At 35.9% G+C, this 11810-nt stretch overlaps 1 pseudogene; it reads right to left on the bottom strand.

The window, feature by feature from the left end:
* Positions 1–3748: 3748 nt before the first annotated feature.
* LOC145244164 (U2 spliceosomal RNA) lies at positions 3749–3881 on the bottom strand (annotated as a pseudogene).
* Between the last annotated feature and the right edge of the window lie 7929 nt (positions 3882–11810).

Genomic DNA, 11810 nt, shown 5'->3' on the forward strand with positions numbered 1-11810 from the left:
TAAATATTGTGAAAATAACATTTAAGATAGGAACAGAATTCTGCATAATACAAATAATAGGACAAGTAAAAGTATACAACAGCAACAACAACAACAACAACAACAACAACAACAATAATAATAATAATAATAATAATAATAATAATAATAATATAACAGTGCAAGCAAAAGATATTTGAAAACAATGCAAGCCAATTCTACCAAAATGTAAACGGAGGAAAAACAAAATCAGAACGACCAAACGGAGCAGAAACAAAACTCTACAGGAGTAAGATATGGGAAGAACGACGAGATTACAATAGAAATGCAGAATGTCGGAAAAGCATGAAAGTATAATTAGAACAAATCGAAGAAGACGCACTGGATGAAATAAGCAAGGATACCCTAAAGAAAACCATAGGAAAAATGTCAAACTGGAGAGCACCAGGGTACGACGAGATACATGCATACTGGTTCCAAACATTCACAACATTACAGTAAAGGCTAGCTCAAAACCTGAGATATATACAAGAAAAAAAGTGCCAGATTGGATGACAAAAGGTAGAACAACACTGATACAGGAGGTCACAGAGAAAGGAACCGCCCCCAGCAACGATAGCTCTATCATATGCTTACCACTTTGTGGAACATACTAGCAGGACAAATGAGGGAACAAATCTATCTCTCCCTGAATAATCGTAGGCTTCTTTCCAAGGGACCGAAATGATGACAAAAAGGAAAAAGAGGAACACATGGTCTGCTATATATAGATCAAAAGATCCTGAAGGAGGTAAAAAGAAAGAGAAATAATTTAGCCATCGCATGGATCAACTAAAAAAAGCGTACGACAGGATCTCCCAAGCATGGATAATAGAATGCTTTAAAATGTATAAAATAAGAAGTAGAATCATCAACGTGATAGAAAATGCGATGAGAACGTGGAGAGTGGAACTAACAGCTGATGGACAACACATAACAGAAATTAACATACAAAGAGATTCAATTTCACCATTACTGCTCATCATAGCCATGATGCGCCTGAATAATACACTGAGAAAGTGCCAAGCCAGATACAAGTTCTCTTACACCGGAGAAGCATTAAACCACATGATGTACATGGACGATCTGAAACTTTTTGCAAGGACCGAAAGGAACTAGAGACACTAAGAAACACTAGCAGGATCTTCAGTCAGGTTATCCAAATGAGGTTTAGTATGGAAAAGTGTGCTCTACTAGTTATAAGAAAGGGAAAACTGGAGACGACAGAAGGCATGGAACTACCCAGCCAAACGGATATGAGGGCACTAGGGGAACAAAACGCCTATAAATACTTGAGAGTTCTAGAAGCAGACACCATCAAAGCAACAGAAATAAAAGAAAGAATTGGAAAGGAATACCCCAGAACAAGAACACTCCTGGAAACTATATATTATATAGCATAAACCTAATAAAAGGTATAAATACATGCGCAGTATCACTAGCTAGAAACTCTGGGTCGTTGGTAGGGTGGACTAAAGAAGAACGGAGACAGCTTGATCAGAAGACCAGAAAACTCAAGACCATGCACAATGCGCTACACACAAAGGGCGATGTTGACCGACTCTACGTGAAAAGCGGGCCAGACAAACTGTTGCAGAGGCAAAACATGAAGAAGCGTTACATGAAACCGAGTTTATATAGAAACTGAATATCTATAAGTTTTCTATCCCATCCTTCATCACCTCCCATTGCCCATCACTGCCCCCAAAAGTGTTGCCAAATAGTTGAGAAGGTTCAAGAATGATGAAAAGACCGAGGAGAGAGCGTTGACCAGACATCCGCTGGACAAGTACAAAAAGAACTGGGATCTTGGGGAAGCTTATTGCCACTGGAATTCCAATGGAGACTAATGGCCGCTGCCATTCAATGGAAAGCAGCTGTTGCAATAACGCAAATTAGTTTGAAAATGTTGTTGAAAGAGATGAACAGTACTGGAAATCTGGAGAGACTTGTTGTCGCTCTGATTCCAGGGAACACCACAGGTTGTTTACAAAGAGAGATCTTTGATGATCTTTGTGATAGGTCCTTGAGATCCAATAATAAAGGAACTCAAAGGATGAAAGAAGAAAAGGAAAGAATATTTAAAAGTGAAAGAAAAAATGAACTTAAAGAAAAAAATAACAAGGAAGATATTAAAAGAAAAATCACGAAGAAAAAGAAAGAGAAAATAAATGAAAGAAAACAGATATACAGAAAGTAAATCATAGCTGAATCACAAACAAATAAATGAAAATACGGAAAGAAGGAAAAAGAATCGAAAACGTGATAAAGAAAGAAAAAAGAAAACGAAAGAAAGCAAAAAAAAAACAAATGCATGAAGACATTTGAAAAGGATAAAAATAAATACAAATCAAAATAATTCAAAACAAATGGGCTTAAAGAAAAAAAAGAGACTCTGTGCCGTCTGCCTGCTTCCCACCGGACTACAACTTGGATGTCTTCAAGTCCAACGTTAAAAAATTCCTAATGAACCGCCCCCTTAAGTAAACACTTCATCAAATCTCCACACTAACATAATGTACTTGCAATAACCCTTATCCCTGAGTGGTTTCCGGGCCTTGATAAGTGGTGATCACTGTGTAAAAAAAAAGAAAGAAAGAAAAAATATATAAGTGACACATTTAAAATCCCCTAAGAAAAGAGAAAAGGAACGGATGAAAAAAGAAGGTGAAGAGAGAATTAAATTGACGAAACAATAAAGGAAAAGTAAAAGAAAATAAAGAAAACAATGAAAACTTTCAATAAAAGAGAGAAAAGAAAAAAGAAAGTAAAAAGCTAAGAAAGAAAATAAAGAGAGACAGAAAGGAAATAATAACTTAAATAGAGAGAAACGAATCGAGAGTGAAAAAAAAACGCGGAGAAAAAGTCGAAACATGACATACGTTCTAATTCCAAGAGGGAATCGAGAGTGCCTCATGTAATTTATTGAAAGACACAACTCCAAGAATAAGCCAAAAAGATTTTAACAAGCAATTTTTCCAAGAATATTTACTTAGCAAAATAGGAAAACTAGCAGACTTGTCCAGTAAAAGCTCCAATCAACGGCAACATTTCAAAATGGCAGCCATCTTTTCTAATTTTTTTTATTCAATTGCATTTTGTTTTAACATCCTTATTTGTTTATACATGCGAAAGCTTTGCTAACGTACCAAGACAGGTTCAAATGTTTATACATGAATGATTTTTAAAAGCCTTTTGACACTACGTTCAATATTCAGTTTCGTTGTTAGAAAAATAAAATAAAATAAAGCACAACAAAACACAAAATAAGGAAAAAGAAATTGCTGGAAGAAAACATCGACTACTAAACAGTATCAGGAATCCCTTTTAAACTTTTAAAACAGTCTTTTTTTTTAAATTCTGTATCATAATTAGACAACTCGTGACCTGATGAGTCAGTATTTAATTTAATTAATAATTGAGTAATAATGATTATTATTATTATTTACAATAATTTGTTAAAAGATTTTACGAAGTATACATTGTGATATCATAATAGATAATAGATCCCCCTCTTCTGACAGTACAAAACGAAAAAATATTACGATAATACGATAGACTTTATTCCCCCCCTCTCTCTCTCTCTCTCTCATAATTTACCCGCATACGCGTAACTCTGATAATGACAGATGGTCTATTATTTTATTATTTAATGATTGATTTATGTACCTATTTACTATGCCTCCCCACGGGACAGAGTTAGACACCAGGGTCGTTTTTTAACGTGGAGAAAAGGTACAAAAATAAAAATTGTCTCAGTCGTGAAGGATTTCTCCTCCACCGAAAGAGAACAAGAAATGGAAGCGCAGCATCTGAAGAACAGATACTACACTTTGATCTTGACCAAAAGGCCAAGATGAGACTTTTATGTAGATAAAAATGTAATAGTGTAAAGCAAAACGATTATTTTTTTATTTCGTTTTATTTTATACTATTATATTACATAATTTAATTATGCAAATTAAATCTTGAAAAGCCAAACAATCATGATCGTAATGACAATAATAATCCAACATGATATACTTATTTCTCTCGGACAACGTCGCGTTTCATTTCTATCCAAGATATTAAGCACATTGGAAAGATAAAATTGTCGCTCTAAAGAAAATTATTTTAAAACTTTTATTGAAAAATTCAATTCAGGTAACTTGATTATGTAGTTGAGCTGACATCTATTCAATGTAGCCGCCTTAAGCCTCAACTACTGCCTCTATATGGGTCCGGAACTAGGAGCATGCTTTTTCTACGAGCGCCGGCGGGAGCTCGGCAAATACTCGACGGATGGCAGCGATTAGGCTGGCATTGGTGTTGAGAGATGTTCTGGTGGTGATGTTCTCGACGTCTAACCAAACGAAGTAGTCCAGTGGGTTCAGGTCGGAGGAGGAGGAGGACCAGTGAGAGAAAGGTACAAAGTCGTAGCACTCCTTCTGAAGAAAAGCATTTTTTTTTTACACAGTGATCACTACTTATCAAGGCCCGGAAGCCACTCAGGGATAAGGGTTATTGCAAGTACATTACGTTAGTGTGGAGATTTGATGAAGTGTTTACTTAAGGGGGCGGTTCATTAGGAATTTGTTAACATTTGACTTGAGGACATCCAAGTTGTAGTCCGGTGGGAAGCAGGCAGACGGAACAGAGTTCCACAGGCGTGCAGTTCTAAGAAAGAAGCTTTGTTCATGGAATCCGCGTTTTGATGAGTCTCTTTAGACTTGTTTTGATGGGTCTCTTTAGACTTGTGGGTTAGCGCTGAGTCCTACTGCCACACCCAGGGTCTGCCAGCGGCAACCTGATTGCAGTAGAGGATAACCACACTCTTCAGCACTTCGAGGTACACTTTGGGGTTGACTTTCAATCCGGCTTCGTAGATGTGAGGTGGCATAATGTGGCCCTCACTTACAACCAAACCAAAGACCATAACCGTGGCCGAAAACTTTGTGTTTATCACCTTGGACAGGTCTTTGTTATTCGTAGCAATCCAGCAATGCATTTTGAGGGTACTAGCACTGGTCCTGTTGTCATAACTTGGATCTGTAGAGAGTATGAGCATCGGTAGAGAGTATGAGCATCTCCGATCTCACTCGCTAAACATTGTGTCACTTTCAGAAATGATAGAAGGCTACTATGGCTCTTGAGATTTGTACACAACTAGCCAACTAGTAAATGGTTTGCAACAAAAAACAGTTTTCATCAATCGAAAATGGAATCATGTCGTCTTTTCTATAGCGGCAATTTTATCTTTTCACCCTGTACACAGAACTTTCCAGATATGATACCGTATAATTACTATAATGATTTCCAGGCAACGCCGCGTAGATTTCCTTGTATAAAATAGTATAACAAAACACTGGTGTTTTTCTTTTCGAGCAACACAGTTTTTAAACATACCTGCTCAATCCAGGATATTGAGCACTTTGGATCATTTATGAAATGATCAACGTTTCGTCCCTATTGCAGAGGACATCTTCAGGATATTAAAAGGAAAAATGCAAAAAGGAAAACGGTAATAGACCATACGAAAATGAAAAGATAACAGTGTTAGAATCCTACCAATATCGGGAAGGAAACTATGTGTGTATGGGAAGGTTGGGTTGTTCAATGTCTGTATATACACATTTTTAAAAATACGTTAAATAAGTATGTGCACTTTTTCTTTTCTTTTTTTTCTCTCTAAACTTATTCATTTTGTTGAATTATTTATGGATTAAGGAAAAACGGTTAACCAGGATCTGTTTTGATATGTTGTTCTTTGATTATTATTTTCCCTATACTAGGAGCTAAATGGTAGAAGCCCTTTCTTTGCGTAATAGTATTAGTGTTTAATATTAGTGCTGACTCTAAAAGTCTTCTTTTAGCTCTATCTATCACGTATTTTATCATTTTTCGCATGATCTAAATTAAATGAATGATCGTGTTCTGCACAATGGCAAAAGAGTGCATTTAGGACGTGACCATTCCTTATATCTCTTCTGTGTTCGTAAAGTCTTAATTTCAATTTACGCTGTGTCTCACCTATGTATGCTTGTTGACAATTGTTACATGGGATGAAATATATACCGGCATTGGATGTGAGGGTTTTGGGAGAGTGTTTGGTAGTTTTTAATGTCTGCTTTACTGTTGTGGAAGTTGTTTGTATCAAGTGAAAACCAAGTCTATTAAGTGTCGTAGATTTTGTATTTTTAGTGTGGGTGGGAAGTAAAAGATGTCTGTTTAATAGTGGTATTTGTTTTATTTTTCTGGCTGTTTATATTATAGTGTATTTTCGTAGCTTTTTTTCTTTGCGTAAGAAATAAAATAGGATGGGTATTGTAGTTTTTTTAAACATTCGTAATGTATTGAATTTCATCATTAAGATATTGGGGGCTGCATATTCTAAAGGCACGCAAGAAAAAACCAATGATCATACCGATCTTTATTTTATCATTGTGGTGCGAGTAGTAGTAAATATAATCGTTTTTGTGTGTGGTCTTTCTATGTACTTTGAAACTCAGATCGGTTTCTGATCTGATGAGGAGTATATCTAGAAAAGGTAGGGAGTGGTCTTGTTTGGATTCGTGTGTAAATTTTATGGATGGTTCTACTGAATTTAATTTATTTCTAAGTTGTTCTATTTGTGCGTTTATGGAGAGAAAAATAAGAATATCATCTATGTATCTAAAGTATGTGGAGTTTTTAGGTAGTCTGAATTTGAAAGAGTTGGTCTCTAGGAATTCTAAAAATAAGCAAGCTAGTACACCACTAAGAGGGTTACCCATAGGGAGTCCAAATTTTTGTCTGTAGTAGAAATTATTAAACTGAAAATAGGTTCCATCGCTGATGAGTTTTATTATTTGCATTAATATATCCGAGGAAAAAGAAATATCGGCTTTAATTTTGTTTAGGTGCTTGTGGAGTAGATTAAGGCATTTTTTGTTAGGAATATTGGTGTAGAGGGAAATTATGTCTAAACTATGCATGGTTTTATTTTGTATGTCCATATTCTTTATTTTATTTAGGAGGTCGCCAGAGTTTTTAATATGTGAAGTGCTGATAGTGCCCATTAGTGGAGTTAAAATTTGGGCAATAGCTCGTGCTAATTTATGGGTGACACTTCCGATGTAAGATACTATAGGTAGCATAGGGATGTTTTCTTTATGTATTTTGGGGAGGCAGTATAATACAGAAATAGTGGGGTGGTATTCTATGTTATTTATCCATTTTTTATCATTTTTAATAAGTTTTTTATGGATTTATTGAAGGTTTCGAAATATTTTTGTATTGATTTTAAGTCTATCGGAGTATGTGTATCTCCGTCTGCTAATAGTGTGTGCATTTTCTTTATATATATATATATATATATATATATATATATATATATATATATATATATATATATTTCTACAGCCCATATATATATATATATATATATATATATATATATATATATATATATTTCTACAGCCCATATATATATATATATATATATATATATATATATATATATATATATATATATATATATATATAACATAGAGCGGACGGCTATATGCAAATACTGAGTTGTGAGCGAAATGAAGTCACGGTCAGGAAAAAGACGACTTCAAAAAGGAGAGAGCGCGTTCGAGAAGACAATAATGTTAGACACTTAGAGCACGTTCGAGATCACGTTGAAAATGTGCTTGATGTCACAACCGTAACGAGAAGACACACGTGAAGGGATGCATGACTAAATAAATGTCAGTGTGCAAAAAAGTGAGTTCTTTGTCTAATTTGCGACGGAGGCTACAATATGTTAGCTTCCAAACCACGTTATACATACGAGGGGCGTGCAATAAGTAATGCCCTTGACCCACTTCCAGAGCAGTAGAGCAACGAAGCTTTGAACATTTATTAGTCTTTCTCTACATAGGAACCACCCAGAGTTATGCATTTCTCCCATCATTTGATGCAGCTCTGGAGACCGTTTTTGTAGAACACCTCAGGTTGGTCCTCCAACCATGACGTGACTTCAGAAATCAAGGCTGCATCATCTGGGAAACTCTTTCCTTTCAAAAACAACTTCATAGCTGGAAAGAGGTGAAATCAGAGGGTGCAAGGTTAGGAGAGTAGGGAGGATGGGGAAAGATTTCATAGCCACACACCCGTGCTTCTAATCTGTCGACATGCGAGTTGTGGACCGGAGCGTTGTCCTGCAGGAGGAAGATACCTTTGCTGATCTTGCCCCGCCTCTTGATTTTGATAGCTTCCCTTAATTTCCTCAAAAGTGAAGAATAATAGGCTCTTGTAATTGTGGTACACTTTGCCAGGCAATCTGTCATCACTACTCTGTCCTGGCCCCAGAAGACTGTGACCATGACTTTGCCAGCGGAGGGCTGCACCCTTGCCTTCTTTGGAGGTGGTCAGTCCAAGTGCTTCACCTGCACTGACTGGCCTTTGGCCTCTGGATCATAGTGATGGACCCAGGTTTCATCCTGTGTAATCAGTCTTTTGAAAAACTTTGAATCATCTTCTTGGCACATCTCCGAATTCATCCTCGATCACTCGACGCGTTCTTGCTTCTGAAATGGTGTGAACAACCTGGGAATCCATCTGGCAGACACCTTATGCATGATAGTTTCCACAGACTCTGTACTAATCTTGACATCTTGGTCTATTTGGCGAATAGTAATGCGCCGATCTTCCAAAATGGCAGCCTCAACTTGACGGACAGATGCCTCATCAATGGAAGAAGGGCCGCCCAGGTCTGGGAGCTGTTTCCACAGACTTTCGTCCATGTTTGAATTCACGATGCCAGCGTTTTACAAGGTCATATGATGAGGCATTATCACCATAAGTTTCTTTCATTTCATCAAAAGTCTACTCTGGTGTGCGTCCTTTCAAATACAAAAACCTGATCACTGCTCTACATTCAACAGGCTCCATTTCACACCTGACTCAGTTCAAACACCTATAAAACAGAAACCACAATTAGCTCAGAGCTGTAATTTGCAACATAACCCGTAGAGATATAAATCATTGCAGATGCAAAATTTCAGCTAGATCAGACAACTGGAAGTGGGTCAGGGGCATTACTTATTTCACGCCCCTTGTATACGTCATACTCATGCACACACGCACACACACACACACACACACACATATATATATATGTATATATACATATATATATATATATAATGAGTTGCAAAATGATTGGTTCGCGTGTGTAAGCATCATTAATATCTAAAAATAAATGTGATTGCTAATGTATTCGTGTATCATTATATCATGGCCATTTTCATTTTGGATGATTTGGTATTATTAGGGAAATGCTTCCAATTTCACCTACTAAATTTATCCTCATCAAACTCCTTCCGTTCTGGAATGAGACGGAAGCAAGCAACCTTTTCCATTTCCAGCAAATTGTCACAAAGCATTAAGTCAACTCTGATGAATAAAATAAAATCGATATCCATGAATTTATTAGTGTTCAGTTCAAATTCGTCTTTGTCACAAAAACATAAAGTGTAACTTATACAATATTCAATAAGTTTCCGGGCGTTTTTTTTTTTTTTGTATAGACATTTAAAATTGTCGTAGACTCTTAAAAGTTATGTATGTTATTGCTATATATCTTGTAACTGACCAATTTTTATGATTTCATGTTTAAGTGAACAAGGAATTGGAATACACCCTTCTAAAGCCTGATTGTTATAGCTGGTGAATTTCAAAATGCAATCTGGACGTGAAAAAGAACGATATGCAATAAAATTTTGTTTTTAATTTGGAAAAAAAATCACAGAAACTTATTTGATGCCTTAAACTTCTTATTGACCATCTTGCATGAATCGAGCATCAGTTTTTTAGAGGCATAATTGAGTCAAGGAAGTCAGGTAGTCTGTGAGGGATGATGAGAGTTGTGGGTGGAGTAAAGAAATCAGAACAAAAAAGTTGATTGACCAAATAAAATCCTCTCCAGAACAATTGCTCTTGACATATCAAAGGCCTTTGATAAGGTATGGCACAAGGGTCTACTTCACAAGATCTCCAGCTATGGTATAGTTAGAAATGTCTTTTCAATCATTAAATCATTTCTCTCTCAAAGGTTCATAAGAGTAGTAGTTGACGGGCAGAAATCAGAAGCTCTCGGTATTAATAACTCTTATCCACGAGCGGCCTCCGGGCCTTGATAAGTGGTGATTCCTTTGTAAAAAAGTACGTTGGAATGAGGCCATGTATATGCAAAGAATTGTTGTCCGACTTGGTAAGTTACACACCTGCATGTCGTTTCTCAGTGTCATTGGAAAGCGATTTGAAGATTCGGGGCTAGCTGACATTCTACATGAAGCTGGAACAGTGGCACAAGGTCACTACCTGGAGTTATGAAAGTCAGACACTATAATCGGAGTGTCAGAGTTATAAAAATTATGTCTGAAGCCTTAAGAAGGAAAGTGCTATCTACTTTTATTAAAACGCAAATTGAAGAAGAAAAAGCTAAATTAATTGAATCATCTAAAAGTTTACATAATGCTTTTCTCAAAACACAATTCCAAGATTTCTGCACATCAAGTGATTTTAACGAGTTTGAAAGCAAATTGTCAATATTTATTCAAGAGAGATGCGGCCAATTTCCAACTTTTGCATTTTGGATAAGTTATTTGAATATTGCAGATTTGCTTTTTAATTTTATTCGTGCTATACGAACAGGAGATTGGGCCCTTCGCCTTAAATCAACAGCAGAAATGGTCCCCTGGTATTTTGTATGTAACCATTTTAACTTCGCTAGATATCTTCCTTTTTATATTTATGAGATGCTTGCTGTTTCTGGTACACATCCTTCAATAGCAAAGCATCTTGCTGTTGGTGATTTTGTAGTTCAGCAACAAACCCAGTACCCATTTCGTCCGATAGCAATGGGCCAAACAATTGAACAAACCATGAATAGATATAATAAGATAGATATAGAATAGATATAGAAAAGACCAGAGGGGGCATATTGGATTTTCCAATGATCTCATTCATTGCAATCATTACGCTAGTCGATTAATAATAAAGAACAAATAATAATATGTAATTAATATGGAAGCAAAAACACACATTTGCATTATCTAATTAATATATTTAGTTGAAGAAGCCAGAAGTGACACGCAAGTATAATTGTACACGAAAAATAAGCTAGTCAGAGTCAAACATCGATATGTCAGACGGGTTTCTATTGCAATAACCTGGTCATGGTTGGATTCTATATTTCAGTCAAATCTGTTCATCGTTGGATTTTATATTTTCAATCTAATCTCTAAAAACTGTACTGAAATGGCTGGAAAAGGAGAGGGATGCCATAATAAAAAAAGACCTGAGTAGTTTTCCATATCAAAAAGATGAAACAGATATTCAGAGTGTCATGCAGACAATTGAGTCTATGCAAAATCCATTTTCATATTATGAAAATGAATTAACATTTTATCAGGCCAAATAGTAGCATCTGAAATTAAAGATGACATTTTGACAGCACATGAACAAGACTGTAATATTTCTAATGAGTTTGTTCAACAACGTATAATTTTGAAAAATGTGGAGTTGAATGCACCAATGAAATGAATGGACATAAAAAAAACTTTTCACAACAAAAAAAGCAAGAGATAAGCAGATCTTCTTACTAGGCTTCTTATAGTAGCAAGAAAAGTTGGCATAGGAGAATTTTTTTCACACTGTCTTTCAAAGTTCCCAAGCGGCCTAAGTAATATTGATGGTTCTTTGCAGAGTACCAACAAAGCTGCTTCATTTAATTATTTTCTTGTAAAGTTTCCTGACATGAAAATTAATAATATTTTAAATAT

The sequence above is a fragment of the Euprymna scolopes genome, chromosome 22, assembly GCF_053919585.1.
Source record: "Euprymna scolopes isolate OS-2025 chromosome 22, ASM5391958v1, whole genome shotgun sequence".
Classification (NCBI taxonomy): Eukaryota; Metazoa; Mollusca; class Cephalopoda; order Sepiida; family Sepiolidae; genus Euprymna; species Euprymna scolopes.